Source organism: Ceratotherium simum, chromosome 24, assembly GCF_057802395.1.
Source record: "Ceratotherium simum simum isolate JZ-2026a chromosome 24, ASM5780239v1, whole genome shotgun sequence".
NCBI lineage: Eukaryota > Metazoa > Chordata > Mammalia > Perissodactyla > Rhinocerotidae > Ceratotherium > Ceratotherium simum.
The window spans coordinates 20,538,246-20,558,612 of record NC_141923.1 but is presented as its reverse complement, the minus strand read 5'-3'; positions in this window follow the sequence as shown (position 1 = coordinate 20,558,612).

The window sequence follows — 20,367 nt, the reverse complement described above, 5'->3', positions numbered from 1 at the left end:
GATTCCTAGGGACTTTATTAACAAGAAAACAGAGAAACATTTCAGCTTGTCTTCATCAATTAAATGATTTATTCCTAAAGCTTGCAACTATGCTTGATTATTACCAAACGCAATAAGGCAATAATTTACACAATATTTTTAGTTCAGACAGAAATGCATACATTTCTGTTATGAAGTATCTAGTTGCACCTATGAAATAACCTTGTAACTTTTTCTTTTGAAAACCCCTACATCCTATACTCCTCTTAGGATCTGCTCTCTTTCTGCCGAGTATCAATCTAAAGGAAACCTTTTGGGAAATATGTTGAGAAATGATCATAATGTCTCCTGACATTGCATTGCAATTGCTTGTTTATGTGTAAGATCTAATGGTTTTGTTCCTCACTGAATCTCAAGTATTATATAATCTGGTAGTGAGTAAACACTAGTTGAGTGAATGGAAACAACACATGTCTTCTTTTGGACTCTAGCTGTCCTTACCCATCCGGGAGATAAGATGGAGCTTAACTCCATGAAATTGAACTGTTCTGCAAATAAAGTTATCTAGGCAATGGGAAGAGGAGAGGTATATCCTATACTCTCCTTTCATAGCTAACTAACTGATCTATTTTAATTCTTCTTCTCCTACTTGAAGAGAGTGCTCCCTCTATTAAGTGGAGAGTTGGACTGAATTTCCCTAAGCTGAGGTTACAGAAAAACTTGCTTCTTCCCTCGTCTAACCATCCTTAGCTGTACTAGTCTTTAGCTCATAAAACCAATACTCTCAAAGATTCAACTTGCTTACCAAGGAATGTATATTGGTTTAAAAATTCTAATGTCTAAAAATAATAAAATGGCCACAAATTTAACTGAGATGACTTTTTTCCATTTTTTAAAAACTCTGGATATTTATTTGAGAATATTTCATCTCATTTATCAACTGAAAAAGGATTAATACAAATTTTCAGAGCCCATATGCTCATCTTTTTCTCTATAGCCTAGCTATACGTTTTACTTAGACTACTGGCCTTAACTGAAATGCAGCACAGCAAGGAGAGAAAAGCAGCAATAGTAGATGAAGGTACATATTACTGATGCAGAGTGGAACAAGAGGAGAACGGAGTAAGGGGAGAAGCTTACACAAAGCTCCTAGGGGGATTCTTGCAGCGAACCATGGGAATCACTGAAATAAATTAGGTTCCACCCAAGGTCTTTTTGCCCAACAATATATCAGAGCATCCACAGAATGCATTCAATTAAAATTCATGTATTAAGAGAAAGTACATCAGCTTCCTCTACTATGAAAGTGCTGGTCCCAAAGCTTATGTTGGGCTCTTGAGTGCAGAACATTTTGTTCTGATTTGAATTGCTCCCTTTTACTTCTGGCTAGGGAATGAAAATGGAATCTTAGTATGATCACATGTATTAGTTTGCTAAGTTGCTTTGCACAAACTGGGTAGCTTAAACAACAGATATTTATTCTTTTAACAGTTCTTGAGGCTAGAACTGTTAAAAGATCAACGTGTCAGCCAGGTTGATTCCTTCTGAGAGCTGTGATGGAAGGATCTGTGCCAGGCCTCTCTCTTTGGCTTGTAGATGGCCATTTTCACATTCTCTTTCGTCTGTGTGTGTCTTTTTCTTTTCACAAGGCATTCTTTTTATAAGTTCACCAGTAATATCAGATTACAGCCCACCCTAATGACCGCACTTAAATTTAATTAATTACATCTGCAAGGATTCTATTTCTAAATCAGATCATATTCTGAAGTACTGAGTGGTTAGGATTTTCAACTTATGAATTTGGTGGGGGCAATGACATGATCCGTTTCCTCTATATCATGCTGCCTTTCCTCCCCTATTTTTTGATAACTAAAAGATAAATTAGTTCAACTCTACCTAATGGAGTAGAACTCCTGAGGCATATAGCTTACTGGTTATACTCGTTGGTTCTGGGAGTATACCACCCAGATTTGCATCCTGGTGTTGTCTCTTCCTAGCTCTGTGACCTGTGTTTCCTCATCTATAAAATGGAGATAGTAGCATCTATCATTTTAAGTGCTTAGCCACTTTGCAAATATGACAGATAAATATTTATTATAAAACATTATTGATGAAATAAGCTGCCTTCCAATTGGAGGTAGTAATCCATACACTTTGACTATGAATGCTTACAACCCCAGCAAAGAACACACAGCAAGTTTGGAAAATATTGAGACACAGATTCACCTTTGTTTGAAATAGGAGGATAATCCTGCCCAAGACGGCAATGATTCAAGTCGTGAAGATGCTCCAGGTAATCATAAAAGACATTTAAATTGCAACTGTTTTTTAATCTCTGAAATTAGGTACCAGCCTCATTAGAAAGTCATTTGGACTCTCTACTTTCATCTCTCCAACCCAGTCTTATGGAATAACACAGATACAAAGTAAAGGAACCAATCCTTAAAAAGAGAATAGAGGTGGGACGCATTGTACTATATGTGTCACCTCAAAGTCTCTTCTTTAATACCTAACGACTTCAAAAACATTTTATAGATACCAGCTCGACCTAGTAATTTCTTTTCCAAATCTTTACATTGAGAGCATGCTCATTTCGGCTTACCTCAACTCTTAGGGCACTTTATTTATAGTCAATCACTATCGATTGTCTCTGGGCCTGACAAAAAAGCTACATGAGCTCAAGTCTGGGCCGCCTCCTAATAATACTCCAGATTCTGATCTAAGTATTTCATAGGTACTATCAGATTTAATACTCAGAGCAACTCTTTTAGGTAAGCATTAATATTATCACTAAAACTTGGGGGAGGGGAAGAGGTTCGGGAATGTTCATATTATCCAATGTCAAAAAGTAATTAGTTGGGATAAAATTTGAACCCAGATCAGTATGACTCTAATGTTTGAGCTCATTCACAAATCCTTTCTCCTGCACGGATAGAGATGGAAATCGAACATCTAATAATGCCCTTTATTACAGTATGGTGAGACTCAGATCAACTATTGAACAGTTTTGGTAATTAGATTGTCTCAGCTTAACTTCCAGTCCTGGATTCTCTTAATCCAAAACAGTCTCAAGTTAGAAATGTAGATATGGCTTTGAAACCAGTGGATCAACAGAGGGTTACTTTTCATACACTTGAAATTCAGTGTAAGATCCATTAGAAAGCAGAAAGACAACTTTTGTGAACAATTCTTAGAAGTCTATTCACATATATTCCAAAGATATCAATGACCAACTACACAAAACATAAATTCATTCCCTCAGGTTCTGGCATCATTTGCTTTAGAACTAAAAGCTCAAATGACACTGGGCTTTTTCTAAGTTCTCAAATGTACTTGACTTACCCCAAAACGTTGTCTTTAAATTGGATTTTTAAAATCTAGTCATATATTGTGTTTACAGAAAGGATCTCCAATTCTGAATCTTTGTACCCTTTGAATAGTGTACCCTAATCTAATTTCTATAATTTCATATATTTGAATTCAAATTTTCTTAGTGGGACTTAAATTTAAAATGCAACCAGAAAGATAAGATTGGATTCAAATAAACAAATATATACTGAGGAAACACCATGTGCCAGGTGTTGAAGATATAAACAGATGGATAGATATAGATATAGATATATAAACTATATGTGGAATATAGACTATGTAGACTATTTATATATAGAGAGCCTTTGTGTCCGTATATTTGGCATTGCACATTGGACAAATGTGATGCTCTTCCCATTATATAATAGGAGATTAGCATTGTGTGAAGGACAGTCTGTAAATATTGTCTTTATGCCTGTGATAGTATAGGGCCCAGAACCAAGACATCCTGGGCAAGTTGAAAGCAAAGTGAGAAGATTTTAATGGAAATCTGAGCTCCTTTTGCTTCTACTCATTTTCCTTTGAAAAGCTATATGGATCAATGAAATAAAAACATTATGTTGCTAAGAAAATGATCAAGGGTTATGAGCCTGAATTTTGTTTTTTGAGGAAATAAGAGAGAATGAAAAAGATTAATACAAAATCAAAGATAATCTCGGCATCACCTTCCCCAAAACTTTAATGTTTCTTTTTGTTTTTTTCTAGTAAGATTATACTCAAGCTAAAATTGTAATTATTAGTTCTTAAATAATAGAAAACTGTAGGTATAAAACACACCTTGAATGTGATTTCCCCATCATTTTGCCTTTTACCTTATTTATAGTTTTCACTTCCTAAGTTATGAAGACATATTTATAATTAAGAATCTCAATCTTCAGAGTTTAATCAACACATTTGACATATTTTATGTCTGCATTGTTTTCTCTGTCTGACTTAGATTGTATGCCTTTAGGGTGGGAACTGCCTATGATGATTTATATAGTGCTGCGTACTTGGTGTTCAATAAATAATAAACAATAAAGAAAGATTCCCAGCAAAGACACCATTCTCATGCTAAGGACAAATTGGTTAATTAAGAATTATTTTTCTTTTATATTGGAAAGCAATGACAACATATCCTCTTTGAATGGAGTAACGTTTTCCATTTTATTTTCTCAAATTAATCTAATTGTGTGTGCTCTCTCTCGCTCTCGCTTGAAGCTTTAAATCTAGCTTTACATACATTTTTTAAATGCTATCATGTTATTGAAGACACACTTTAGAATAAGATTTAATAAGGAAATCAGTGAATTGGCAAATGTTATACTTTAGTTCGTCTGCTAAGCCCAGTATATGCAACATTTAGAGCCATTCCAAATTACACATATGAGATGAAGGTGAAAATATTTCATTTGCATTTTTACATTTATTTCTGGCTTTCATACACCATTGCCTTTCAGATCATGAACTATTCCAATCTTTTGCATTGTTCACAGTGTTCAATTCTTTGACAAGCCATACATCCCACAGATGCCAAACTGGAGAAGAGTGTCCTTATGTTTCCTGCTTCATTGTAACACTCATCTAGGCTCAAGTTTCGTAGAAGAAGAAACTCATGAAGTTGCACATTGTCTTGTTCAATCCTGCCTCAGGACCTCTGGCAAGTGTTTTCTGCATGGAATACTCTTTCTCCTTCTCCCTCTTATGTCATTCTCTCATCTTCTTTCCAACAGCTTATTTATCATCATTCAAGTTTCAGAATACATTATCTCCCACAGGAGAGCCTTCTCTTCTACCTCTAACTCTACCTTCTACTCTACTAAGTTAGTACCTTGGTATCAATACCTCTAGTTCCTGTACTTCTCTTAACATTACATTGATTATATTAGTCATTCCTTATCTGACATGCATCTTCCTGACCAGATTAAAAAAAATCCACAAAGGAATGAAGTTCCTGAATTAGTCACTGTTGTACCTAGAACACCAATCTCAGTGCCTGGCACATAGCAATCGTTCAATAAAAATTTGCTGAATGATTGAAACACCATTGTTTGTCTTTCAAGACTACTACACAAGAAGATCACATACCCTTGAAGCAAAGTGGTTAAGGTTTCCTTTTCAATTTGGCTTGTAAGTCATGGAAAGCATTTTGTTCTCACAAATAGCTTTGAGACTCGTTCAGTATTTGATAAAAATCGTGTACTTTCCTTGAGCAAAGCTAATATACCAAAGCAAAATGTTCTATAAATTTTCATACAGGCTGCCATTTCTAGATTTGTAATCTGCTGGGGCGAGTTGGGGAGAGAGGACAGAACCTAAAGTCAGGAGCTAGTGAAACCCAGGAGAAGAGATGTTCCCTCTGAGGAAAGAATCTGAGCTACAATATTGAAGCACATGGGTTCACGCTCAATAATCCATCAGAAGACAGACTTACTACCAAGAGGCATCCAGAATGCCAGTGCAATAAAAACACATGAGTGTAATTGGCAGAGTCACATGTAAATTGTGGTATGTCTTTGTTTTCTGTTTGTTTTGGTGAATCAATAAATTCCTGTATTATTAGACCACAGGAAGTTCCTAAATAGTTCTAAATATGCAAATATTTTGCAAGGAGAAGAAGAAAGTTGCAAGACTAATTGGTATTTCAGGATGAAACTAGATCAGGGGTCTCTTACTCCCCATCCAGGCCTGCAGATTTTCAGGAATTTAATCTCATTTGTTGGTTTTTAAATTTTTTCTGGGAGCCAAAATTTAATATGAAAGATCAAATAAGCACATTGTCCTAGGAGATATGAGAAATTGTCTATACATCTTTAAAAATCCTATGTCTACCTAAAGAAATCTAATTTAATTTATTTACCTTAAAGGAAGATTAAATTATTGCAGGGTTTTCTGTAATTCAAACCACCTGTTTAAAAAAAATATTAAGTACAGCATTAACAAGAAAAAGCTTTCACTAATGTGAGAGTATGAATAATCCATAGATTTAAGCTATCTGAAAATAATGCACATCTTGCATTTAGCCCCATTTTAGCCCATCAAACAATTATTTTAGAAGAGGAATTCATGCTTGATTTATGGACCATCATGATTTAGTAATGAAATCAAATTTGAAAGTTTAAAAAAATACTGGAAAACAACTGGCTGGTCCAAGTATTAGAACTATTCGCTCTTTTTTTTCCCATCCTAAAAAGTTAGTCTTAGTTGAAATCAGTGGAGAATTTTCTCCCTCTCTTCTCTTCATTTTATTCACTCATTCACAAATTTCATCTGACAATATTTTCACAGAAATAGTGTAGGGTTAATGCTTTTAGAGATGTGTTTGAATGGGAATATTAATTTAGGCATTTATCTTGTTTTCGTGAACATTAGTTATTCTGAGAAAAACTCAAAGGGTAAGATCTTTAATTATCCTTAGGCAGCCCCTCATCTCTGTTGATTTTATCTCATTAACTGTCAAACATCTATGATAACAATTCCAGTGCATTTTGAGAACATTGTGAATACAGAGTGTCTAAGGGCCTAACGGTTGGGTATACACATTTTCCAAATACTAAGTATAGCCCTGGATTTAGCTTTATTGTTCAATCTCTGTCTTTGTACCATTTCGTATTATTTCACAATGTTCACAATATTCAATATTGTGTGTTTGCAAAACAAAGACTACTTCTGAAGAATCCTACAATTCCAGTTTCAGAGTGAGATGCAGTTGGAAGAAAACCTAAATCTTATACTAATTATTTTGAGGCGTAGCAATAGTTTAGATTGTTCCAAAAAAAGAGTTATTGTCCTGAGGGGTAACAAATTCCAGAATATTGAATGCTAGGCTAACCAAGCATAAAGCCTTTTATTTTTGGTCCTCTTTGCACTTGGGAAATGGAACCGGTTGCTTTAGCAGTAAAGTCCTTTTTAAACAAATCAACTCTGAAGGAAATTGAGAGACCCAAATGCTGTAGAGGGAATCTATGAAGAATGTTCGAGCTCAGGGGCACCAGAATTCTTAGCGTGAAATCCATTATTCTACCATGATTAAGGCAGTTCATCACCAATTACAGAAGTGTGTTCTTAGGTAATCAATGGAGGTTAAAGAGTTTTTTTTCCCTCTCTAGAATTAGCTTTCTAATTAATAAAAGTGAATTTTAAAATGGCCTTCTGAGGCCAGCTGTGTTATCTATTGTTTATGGAACAGCCTTGTAGACATGCTTGTTTTTTGGCATTGAAGTAGAAATGAGACTGATTTGCATAAATGAAATATTAGTTGCTCTGCTGATTATTTTTCTCTCTTTCCCCATTTCTGTATATCATTCATTTCTATTATTTCAATGATAAGTGACTTTTAGACAGAAAACAACTGTCCGCTATTTTTTGACCTCACAAAACAGGCTAAAAATATGTTCATATAAAATTAGTATTAGACTAGACTTTGCTCTAAATTAAACACAATATGTTCTTGAACAAGAGTCAAATTCAGCCCAAATAAATATAAGATATATAGATAATATACAGCAATAACATACAAAGAGTTACATCTTCATTTGAAAATAAATAGAATTTACTGAGTAGTTTTTAATAGCAAAATATGATTTTTGAGGGACTTAATGTTATAAACTATCTTTAGTTTTAAAATAATGTTCATTGAAAACTTCAAATGAATATTTCATTCAGACTGGCTTCTTAAATTTAATAAACATTCCCTTTAAAAGAAACAAACATCCAAATATAAATGTCACTACTATACTGTTTATTTTTAACTCATGGCAATTGGTATGAACTGAATTGTTTCCCCCAAGATTCGTATGTTAAAATCTTAACCCCTAGTACCTCAGACCTTATTTGCAGACGGGATCTCAATAGAGGTATCCAACTTGGAGTGAGATCTTTACGGTGGATTAGGATCCACCGTATGACTGGTGTCCTTATAAAAAGGGAAATTAAGACAGAGAGAGATACACATAGAGGAAAGATGAGCTGAAGACACAGGGAGAAGATGGCCTTTTACAGCTAAAGAGAGATGCCTGGGACAGATCCTTCCCTCATAACCTTCAGAAGAAACCAACACTGCCCACACTTTGATCTCAGATGTCCAGCTTCCAGAACTGTGAGGCAATAATATTCTGTTGTTTAAGCCTCCAAGTTTGTGGTATTTTGTTATGGCAGTCTTAGCAAACTAACAAAGAAATATATTTACTGCCATGTGTTCTATTTTCAATCACAACGTTTTAAACTTGTCCCTTAATTGTCAGTTAATTATGCTCCTCAGTACGTATAATGCATTTTAGAAGTAGAGTATAAGCACTAAGAGTATTGGGCTTTAGGGTCCAACACGCCTGTGCTCTAGCTGCAAAATAGTGGGCATTTTGTTCAACTTCCCTGTGCCTCAATTTCATCACTAATAAAATACAAATAATAGTAGTTCCTATAATTCCTGAGGATTAAAATTGATGAAATATATAAAGTGCTGATACAAGTGTATGGCCTCTATAGTTAGCACTCTATAAATTTTAGTGGCCATAAAGGTGACAATTTATCAATATAAATTACTATTGAAGTTTTAACCATTGTGAAAGATAGCCAGGGATCTGCTTGCCATATTTCTAAAAGTTGAGACTTGTAGATAAACCACTTCCCATGGGTAGACCTTACTAATACTTGGTGCCATGTTACTGACTTCAACCAAAACTCTCTCAAAGCTTTTTCATTGAACAATGCGTGTGAACCATGCATTGTCTTACATCTTCTCAGGAAAAAGATGCATCAGTTAACCATCCTGATGATGAGATACAGAGGTCTAGTTAGAGATACAGCACATGGATACACACAGCTCTAGTACAAAGGAATAATTCCTACCACAAGAGAACTACTGTTGAAGATGAATCCCACATTTGGATTGGACAATTGCCTGTTACCTGTGCTTACATGCTAACTTCCCTACTCCTATCTGTGCTCCTCAGAGAAAGTTTTCCTAAATCATGTGACCTGCATGCTTAGATCCTTTAGCAAGTCATCCCTTTTTGAATTAATATATTCAGGCCAGCCCTGGTGGCCTAGTGGTTAAGTTGGCACTCTCTGCTTCAGGGGGCCTGGATTTGGTTCCTGGGTGTGGACCTACACCACTCATCTGTCAGTTGCCATGCTGTGGTGGCAGCTTGCATACAAAAAGAGGAAGATTGGCAGTGGATGTTAGCTCAGGGTGAATCTTCCTCAGCAAAAAAAAAAAAAAAAAAAAATTTGATATAGTCATTCACCACATCTTTATTTAAGCTTCATGTACGTCAGGTTTTTAAGGTGAGGAGTAGGTAAAAAATCAAGAAGAACTCAGTATTCATGCAGAGCTTTGCATAAGGGGAGGCTATAGACAAGAAAATATGGTGGGGAGAGAAAATTCCAGGCAGATGGAAAATTAAGAGCTAAAGCACACATGTGAGGAAAGGAATATGTGCTGAAATTGCAAACAAGCCCATTTGGCTAGGGTCTAGTGTATATGAACATTCATACATTAGAACTTAAAAAGGCAAATCCCATTTACATTGTGGAGGCTCGTAAATGCAAGGCTAGGGAATCTCAACCTTAATTGTTACAGCTTTGAAACAACACTCTATGATTCTCCATGGCCTTTGGCATAATCTGTTAGCAGTGTGTAATTTGGAAACGGCATGAGAGAGAATTTCGTTGACATCCAGATATATTAGCTCAAATGACTGTGTGTTTAATTCAACCTGAATAGACTTTAATCGACTAATAGCATTTTTTTCTTAGTTTCTTTGATATATTTCAAAGATACCGCTTAGTTAAATATATTAAGTATCATATCTTATGTTCTTTTCTCCTAAATGGACAGTGAAATTTACCTGCTGTATCCTATAGGTGCTGATCACTTTAATCTACTTATGCATGTTGAAATCTCCTGGAAAACGTGAGACTTATGAAATATAAATACATAACGAGTAACAAAGTAGGATCCATAAGATGTTATTCATGAAGTCAAGAATATTATTTCTTTACCTAAATATTCATCTAATTCCCTATAAAGCTTAAAGAAAAATGAAATCAGAAAGTGAGGCTTGAGCTAAAGCTTACCTAGTGATAAGAAAAGTTCAAGAAGGTGACACAGAAACCCATTCTACAGTTAACTTAATTGTGGCGCTTGATTGAAAGATATGCCTCCAATATGTTAGTAAGAAGAAAAGTTTCTCTGAAACAACAACTTGCTGCATGATGCAGACATTTAAAAATACATATATTATGTATGCTTGTATAGCATAAATTTTTGCAGGCTGTCATGGGAAAATACACGTAACATCTTATCTATTTGTGTCAACATAGACAAATTTCAAAATCATAATGTTGCATGAAGAAAAAGTTGAAAATTATTCTTAAACTTGGATGTCATCTAGATTTTAATATGCCCAAAGCAAAATGTATATTATTTATTGATACGAACATATGTACTAAAATTATACAATTCTCCTTGGGAATGAGCTACACCAAAATCAGGATCATAAATTTCTATGATAAAGGTGGGAGAAATATCTTACAAGGTGGTGGGGTTCTAGGCATACTAATATGTACTATTCTTAAAGGAAATATATGTATTTGTTATTAAAAACAAAACAAAATATAATAAAATATTTGAAGCAAATGCAAGTCCCTGGGAGGAGCATCTTTGTAAAAGCAAAATGTTTACTCTTAACACTGTTGCTCCCCTAGAACAGTGGATGTCCAGCTGCCTTAGATCAGGGGCATCCCAAGAAGTTTTTTCCAAGGCAAACATTTCCGGGCTACATGATGTCTTTGCCTCTAGCAACAGAAGAAGCTAGACACTTTTATATCAAGAAAACAGGAAGGTAGAAAGGAAAGAATAAAGACAAGAAAGTTAGTTCCTCCTCTGCAGGCAATATACAGTATGTTTTTAAAAATGTAGTATGTTTTTAAGATGTTTCTAACATGTTGGAAATTATCTTTGAGTGTTAGTATTATAGCACATTTTAACATGATTTTTCATACTTTTCTAAATTATCTAAAATATCTAAAATGAGCATTATAGCTTTTATGCTCAGAAAAGAAGAAATCATATCAAAAATTTCTAAGATCAATGTTAATATAGGCACAACAAAAAAATCAAGAAACCTACAAAAACTCTTAAAACACAATAAGAAAACAACTCGATTAAAAAATAGGGGAAAACTGAACAGACACCTCATTGAAAAAGATACACAGATGGCAAATAAAGCAAATAAAAAAAGATGCTCAACACCATTTGTCATTAGGAAATTGTAAATTAAAACAACAATGACACACTACTACATACCTACTAGAATGGTCAAAATCCAAAACACTGACAACAGCATATACTGGTGAGGATGTGGAGCAACAGATACTTCATTCATTGCTGGCAGGAATGTAAAATGGTACAGCCACTTTGGAGGACAGTTTCATAGGTTCTTATAAAATTAAATACACTCTTACCATACGAACCAGAAATTGCACTCCTTGGTATTTCCCCCAGAGTTGACAATTATGTTCATACAAAAACCTGCATCTGGATGTTTATAGCAGCTTTTTCATTATCACCAAAACTTGGAAGCAACCAACATGTTCTTCAACAGGTGAATGGATAAACAAACTGTGGTACATCCAGACAACAGAATATTATTCAGCACTAAAAAGAAATGAGCTATCGAATCATGAAAAGACATGGAGGAAACTTGCATATTACTAAGTGAAAAAAGCCAATCTGAATACGGAATAATATATGACATTATGAATATTATGAATATATTCATATAATTGTGAATTATAGGAATTTATTATGAATATTATGAATACATTATGAATATATGAATCTGAATACTATATGACATTATGGAAAAGACAAAACAATGGAGAGAGTAAAAAGATCTGTGGTTTCCAGGGTTAGGGGAAAGATAGGGATAAATAGGCAGAATAAAGAGGACTTTCAGGGCAATAAACTGTTCTGTCAGATACTATATCAGTGGATACATATCATTATATATTTGTCAAAACTCATATAATGGACAACACCAAGGGAGAACCCTAATGCAAACTATGAATTCTGAGCAATGATGTGTCAATGTAGGTTCATTGATTGTAATAAAAGTACCACTCTGGTGAGGGCTGCTGCCAGTAGGGGAGGTTGTACGTAAGTAGAAGCAGGCAATATATGGGAAATCTCTGTACTTTATGCTCCATTTTTCTGTGAAACTAAAAGTGCTCTAAAAAGTTATTTTTATAAATAAATAAATAAATGTTTAAAAAATCCTGGAACCCATAAACAACACTATTTTTATTCTCTCTTGTGAAATAATATTTGAAATTAGCTCAAATCAAAAATCAAATGTTTATTAAACTGTATTTTTTTTTTCAGATTGATTTCTATCAATTTGAAGGTGAGGCATATTCTCAAATCATTTGATTCACTTTCACAAATTTTAAAGTACTGTTAATCCATAGACTGTGATATAATGGTAAGTGTGACAGAGTCCTTTCCCCGAACAAGCTTACCACGTAGTAGGGAAGACTAAAATATACACAAATAAATTACAATGTAATGGAGTTTATACGGTAATAGAGCTCTACCCTTGTGTAGAGGCCACCTAAATGGGTCAGTGGGGATGAGTAAAGATTTCAGATCAATTTAAAACATGAATGTGGCAGTATCAGAGATTACCCTCCTAAGAAAAACCTTGTTTCTGTATAAACTAACAGAACCACTCTCTACACGTTTAACGTCTCTGACTTTCCACAAGGTAGGCAATTTGGGGAGTACTGAATGCTTTCTTTCTTTCTTGCTTGCTTTCTTGCTTTTTTCCTTTTTTCTTTTCTTTCTTTCTTCTTTTCTTCCTTTCTTTTTTCCTTCCTTCCTCCCTCCCTCCCTTCCTTCCTTCCTTCCTTTGGTGGGAGAACAGCTTGAGCAAGAAAGGAATTTCCTTTTTCTCATGTAAAATTATGGGGCAGCTAAGGCTGGTTCAGAGGATTCACAATGTCCCCAGTGCCACAGGTTCTTTCTGTCTTTCCATTTCATCACCCTTTAAGTGTGGCTCATATATTCAGGATCAGCCAGAGGCTTCCTATAACTCCAGCCATCATATACTCTTTCTGGGCAGAAAGAAAGAGAATACAGGGAAGCCAAAGGGCTTTCTTTTTAACTAAACTGTTCATTGGAGTATATCACACATGTATAAAAAGTGTAAAAATCAATGTGTACCACTTCAATTAATTTTCCAAAGTGACATTATCCATGTAATCAGCTGTCAGATCAAAAAATAGAACATTATTAGCACCCAGAAGACCTTCATTCCCTTTCCAAGTAACTACCTCTAAAAGGAAACCACTATACTGATTTCTAAAGGCATAAATTAATTTTGCCTCTTTTTAAAATTTAAATAAATGAAGTCTTACAGTATATGCTCATTTGTGTCTTCTTTTAAGCAACATTATGATGGATGACTCAGTCATGTTATTGAGTAGGGCATTTGCTATTTTTTTTTTTTGCCATTGTTATGTAATATTCCATTGTGTGCTGCAAAATTTAATCATTTTACTGTTGATAGGCATTTGGGTAGTTTCCACTTTTAGGCTGCGAACATTTTTGTCCATGTCTTTTAGTGAGCCTGTATACTTATTTCTGTTTAACATATGCCTGCAAGTAGAATTCCTGAGCCATAGGCATACGTCAATTTTCTGAAGAGATTGTACCAATTCACACACCCAGCTGCAGTAGAGAGTTCCAGTCACTCCACACCCTCATCAACACTTTGTATTATCTATTTTTCATTTTAGCCTTGTGGTGGAGGTGTGATAGTATCTCATTATGATTTTAAACTCTTATTTCCTGATGACTAATGAAATTGAGCACCTATTTTATGTTTAATGGTCATTTCTACACTCTTTTGCAAAGTGACACAATATTTTGTCTATTTTCTGTTAGACTGTCTAAATTTTTCTTGTTGAATTGTAAGTGGTTTTTCTTTTAATGTTCTGCAGGTGAATCTTTCATTAGATAGATGTGTTGCAAATGTTTCTTCCACATTGTGGGTTACATTTTCACCCTCTTAATTGTGTTAGGCCCTCAAAAAGAATACCATTTTTCTAAAATAAGGCAATACATATAAAATAAAAATAAATACAGCGATAGGCCAGCCCCGTGGCTTAACAGTTAAGTGTGCGTGCTCTGCTACTGGCAGCCTGGGTTCGGATCCTGGGCGCGCACCACCACACTGCTTCTCCAGCCATGCTGAGGCCGCGTCCCACATACAGCAACTGGAAGGATGTGCAACTATGACATACAACTATCTGCTGGGGGTTTGGGGAAAAAAAAGGAGGAGGATTCGCAGTAGATGTTAGCTCAGAGCTGGTCTTCCTCAGCAAAAAGAGGAGGATTAGCATGGATGTTAGCTCAAGGCTGATCTTCCTCACAAAAAATAAATAAATAAATAAATAAATAAATACAGTGAAAACAGGTTAATAATAATTGAAAACATAGTACTATTAATAAGCAATTATCTATTTTCTACAACTTAAAACAGAGCAAACATTTAAAATATTTAAATGTAATAGCTAGAGAGTCATAGGCTGGTGAAAACTGGAAACAAAGCAGTCAATGCCTATATAGTCATGTGAGTTTCCATCCATTTGACTAGATCCATCTCTCTAAGTAACTGTTATACAAATTTGGTGAAGGTGGTGATAGATAAGGAGATTAAGAATCTGATTGAAATTATGCACTGTCTTTCTATAAAAATTGTATGTATATGTACACACACATTTTGGCATGTAATTTTAGAGATTTTGCCTATCTTTTGAAACCTGGAGATGACATGGACACCAGAGTAAAGCCTGTGAATCTAGTACATCCAGGTTCAAGCCATCTTCCTACCTCTAGAAAAAGAAAAATGTACTTTTGCAATCCCACACAGATGGTTCCTCTTTGATTATGATTTTTGTCCATCTGTGTTGTTTACTAGATAACATGAAACAAATTATCTCAAGCCTATGGCAAAGCACACACTTATAAAACCATTTCACGGGTAAATAGTGAAAAGGAACATCATTCCAAGAAATTTGGAAACAGTTTTTTTTCCATTTTTTCACTCATGTCATTTATTTCTCTTCTTCACTGCTCATTCACATTCTAGCTTCCCCCATAAAATTATTGAAAGAAGGGAGAAAATGTCCTTCTTGGAAATTGCATTTTTGAAAGATTATCCTGTACAATTCCCTGTCTATAAATTGTACATTCTAGGCTATTAAATATTCAACAAACACAATTTTGATGCCTTCCCTTCTAGAGACCTCTATTTTACAAAACAGATTGTTTTCAACTGGGCTCCCCTTCTGCCTAATGGGTTCCCTGGGGGAATGTTGTTGGCTTGGAGATTCAACCACATATTTTCAGCAAACCACAGTGTTGAAGCCAATGAAATCTGATAGTAGCAAATATTATTCAGTGATCTCTGAATAAAAGAGGTTGATATTTCTCTTCCCTTTGGGGCATGAAGGAAAAGGATACACTGGAATGTGTGAACTGCAGCCACATATGAGCAAATGATTTCAAAAAGTAGTGGAGCATTTCATGTTCTTTGGAGTCAAATGGGAGTCCTAAACTGTCAAGCTTAGCTACAGTGGAAATGGGTTTCTCTTTGGGGACCAAGATACACATTCATTTGCTTCCCATTTGGTTTGCTGATACAGCAGCCATGCCCTGGCAGGTGCTGCCTCAGACTGCCAAAGAAATGAAAGCAGAAATAAATCACACCACTCTATTGGGTTCTCAGACCAATAACAAGAATTAATGTTGCTCCATGAAGACCAAAGTGCTTCCTAGGAACCTGGGAAAACCAATACATCACTGATGGTGCCAGCTAATGTTCTGTATGAAAACAAAACTTAGTGAATAACAAGATGAGAAGGAGTGAGGAAGAAAACTGCTAATAAGAAACCAGAATTGTCTTGAATACTGGGATTAACAATTTCAACTATGCTGATTTAACTATTTTAGGATAAGTATACAGTCAATTCGATGTCATTTTTTTAACTTAATATCTATGTACTATGCACCTACTATGTGCCATACATTAGGAATACAGTGCATAAAACACAGTTTCTGACATCTAAAACTTAAAGTTTATTTTGGGAAAATAATGAGTAAATAATAGTTTCCAGATGGTGTATTTTGATCATAGGTTAAGCAAAGGATGCTGTGAGAGCAACAAGAGAGGCATTTCTCAGAGTCTCAAGGGAGTTGAAAGAAGAGACCCAGGTAACTGCTAAGTCAAGTTCTAATGGATGATCAGGGATAAGCCAGGTAAAGTGGTGGGGAGAAGTGATGATGGAAACACCTAAGAGCTATTACAATAGTTGAGTTGACAGAGCATGTGAAATGATTGAGTGTTAAAGGGGAAAAAAAGGGGAATCCAAGAATAACCTAGCTGTGAGATAACATCTAAAATTAAGGCCTCATGTCATGTATGTCTTGACATCTGGGGAAAACCGAGAGGGCCTTGCATGTCCTAACAACAAGTTTATCTCACCATTGTGCTTGTGTTGATAAAGTCCTACGGCAAACAACATTCTTTGTTGTGGAGATCAAGCACAGTGCCTGTTTATCTCCTGGTAGAAGGCTTCAGTTCCCTACAACCCACAGAATTATTCAAACAAGCCAATCACATCTTCCCACAGGAACTAGTGGTCAACATACCTTCTTTTTACAGCAAAGCCTATCTTCCACAACCCCTGCTGATTACTCATTTCCCAAGTGCAACTCCCTTGTGGCCCTGTATGGCATGGTGTCCTCATCCCCGAAGCTGTGAATATATGCCACTAGTAAACTGTTGTTGATCTCATTTGTGCAGTGTTAGGTATTATTTCTTCAGCCATCCCCATAATCCTAAGGCAGGGATTCCTCCTTTACCAATAGGTAGAAGAGGAGATGAATAAAACATTAGCCTGGGCAAAGTTTTAGTCCATTTGGGCTGCAATAACAGAATACTATAGACTAGGTGGTGTAAACAACAACAGTTATTTCTCATAACTCTGGAGGTTAGGAAGTCCAAGGTCAAGGCACTGGCAGATCTGTTGTTTGGTGAGGCATGTTTCCTTCATGGACAGCATCTTCTTGCTGTGTCCTCACATGGTGGAAAGAAAGCAGCTAGAGAACTTTCTGGTGTCCCTTTTATAAGGGCACTAATCCCACTCATGAGGGATCCACCCTCATGATCTAATCAATTCTCAAAGGCCCCACCTCCTAATATCATCACATTGAGGGTAAGGATTTCAACATATGAATCTGGGGGGGACATAAACATCCAATCCATAACATTCTGCCTCTGGCCTCCCCAAACTCATGTTCTCACAAGCAAAATACATTCATTCCATCCCAACAGCCTCCAAAAATCTTAACTCATTCCAGCATCAATTCTAAAGTCTAAGTCTAAAGTCTCATCTAAATTTCTAAATCAGATATGGGTGAGACTTGAGGTACGAGGTAATAGTTTTTCCTATTATTGATCAAGAGAATACTGAATAAAGAATAGATATGTTTTTTGTTGTTGTTATTTTGCTTGTTTTTATATTTGGTGAGGGTGAGGGTAAGGACAGTCAAAGAATGTAGGAAATTTAATTTTGGAGAAAATGAAAAAACATAGGCAATCTGCTTTATGGATATGAGAGGAGGAAAGATAAAGAGAAGGCAGCATGCACACGTATGTAAAAAGATTTTCAGGTTGCTTGGCATGAAATTGATCAAGCTCCTTCCTAACAACTTCCACTTTCTACTTGAGGTGGGGACATTGATATCTCTGAGAATGACAGAGGGTGTGGTTAGGTAGGAGACTGGGGAGAATGGAGCAAGTTGGAAACAACTGAAAAACTATGGTGAAGAATAAAAAAAGTGCATCACTCAGGGAAGCTGAGTATCATTGCCAAAATCTTTTATTCTACCTAATTTTAAATTAACATAGATTACTCACATTATGTATGAAATAGGAATCTCAGCTTCAGAATGTTTGTAGGATAAATCAGCAGGATGCTAAAGCAATGGATGAAAATTGCTAAAGTCAAGAATTTTTGGAATTGTATATTGTATTGGAATTACATATGTCTGTACATCTATGTTTATATTTCCCTCTTGCATAGTAGTTTGCTTGTTAATTTGTAAAAGATTCTCTACTTAAATGCTTGGCAGAAATGCTAAACTGTGTTTCTATTAAAGCTAACTCTTGGAAAATTGCTTGGAGGTAGGAATTGAGTAATGGAGAAAGAATAAGGGGAAAGAAGAAAATATGTACTTTATTAAAATGTAGGAAACGTCTAGAAGCAAAAACAAGACGAGGAATGGTAAAACCTATGATGGTAGAAAGCCTTGAGATAGAGGAAAAAAAGTTAAATGTGACATAAAGCAAAGAGATACGCTTCATGGTTTTCAATAACTTTTCTCTTAATTTGTCACTTTTAAAAGAAAAGTTCCTTACCTAGGGACCAGTGTCCTTATAAGATGAAGGAAATTTGGACACCGACATACACGCAGAGAAACCCATGGGACAAAAGAGGCAGAGATTGGAGTGATGTTTCTACAAGCCAAAGAACACCAAGGATTTCTGGCTTCCACCAGAAGGTATGAAGAGGCCAGGAAGGATTCTCACTTGAGCGTTCAGATAGTGTGTCCCGAGACACCTTGATTTCAGGCTTCCAGCTTCGAGAACTGTCAGAGAATAAATTTCTGCTGTCTTAAGCCACCTAGTTACAATAGCCCTGGGAAACTAATGCTTCAGGTGAAACATTCAAAAATGCTTTCAGAAAGCCCAACATTGGCAGAAAAGTCTCTTTTCTGAGATGCTTATTTGTTAAACCAGATGTCCTTGTTTTCTGACTCAATCCTGTTTTTGCTAAACTTTTCATCACCAAGGGCCTCATCATTCCTTTTTATTTAGAAATATCTCACTACCAAGTTCTATAATCAGAGCACTCAAGGATTAGGCCAGCATACAAATCATCTCTACAGACTCAGAAATTTGTGTGTCTAGACACACAAATGGGCTCTTACAAAGAACTGTGATGAGCTCCTTGGAAAACTTTTCCATCCAAACCATCTGCTCAACTACAGTTCAACACATTTTACTTTGTGTTTTCTATACTCCTTTTCCCCTGGTCTACATTTGTGTGAAGGGTCTACACAGGAAAAAGGAAAAATGGATAGGAAGAGAGAGAGGGGGAGAGCAACAGGGAAGGTGGGAGACAGTGAAGGAAGGAGAGAAGAGTTTCCTCTCACAAAGGAATGGACAGCTTTGGTTGAAATCAAATACTTCCTTTTATAAACTTTAATCGGTAAGAATACACTATCTGCCCTTTTGTAACTAGGAGATGATGGAGAATGAAGGTGAAGCAAGGGAAACTCTTCATTTACCACAGCATATCTTTAAAAAAAATTTGTTGCTGTTAATAAGACATAAAACTAAGACCAGAGAGGTGCTTTTAATGTAGGTATCCCTTGAGATTCCCAACGGCGGTTTAGCCAGGATGTTGTAAACCTGTAGTATTTCCTTGGATTCGAATATACCTGGGTTTCAGTGTTCTAAAATGCCTCATTCTTCTTTTTTTCCATAAAGTGCCTGCTATATATCTCTCATACATTCAATTTCTTTAACAAAAATCTGGAAAATACCTTTGATAAATAAACAATATAGTAATTAAAAAAAAAACCTTTCAACAAAGGAGTGCTACAAAATGCACTATTTGCTGAGTATCCACTACATCCCAGGTTAATAGGAATGTGTGTCCTGTGCAAGAATACAAGATGGATGTAACAGAGATTTTGAAAACTCCCATTTCATTTGGAGATTTCCTCTCACTATGTGCATTCTTATTTATGTTTCCTCTTTCCTTTCACTCAAGCAAGCTATCCTAAGGCATCATCTTTAGGCAAAACCACTTTTTCTTAATGAAATGAGAATTTTTTAAATGGCATATATTAAATGCCTCAGGATACAACACTTCCCCAAGAATGCAGGGTCATCATTCTATTTT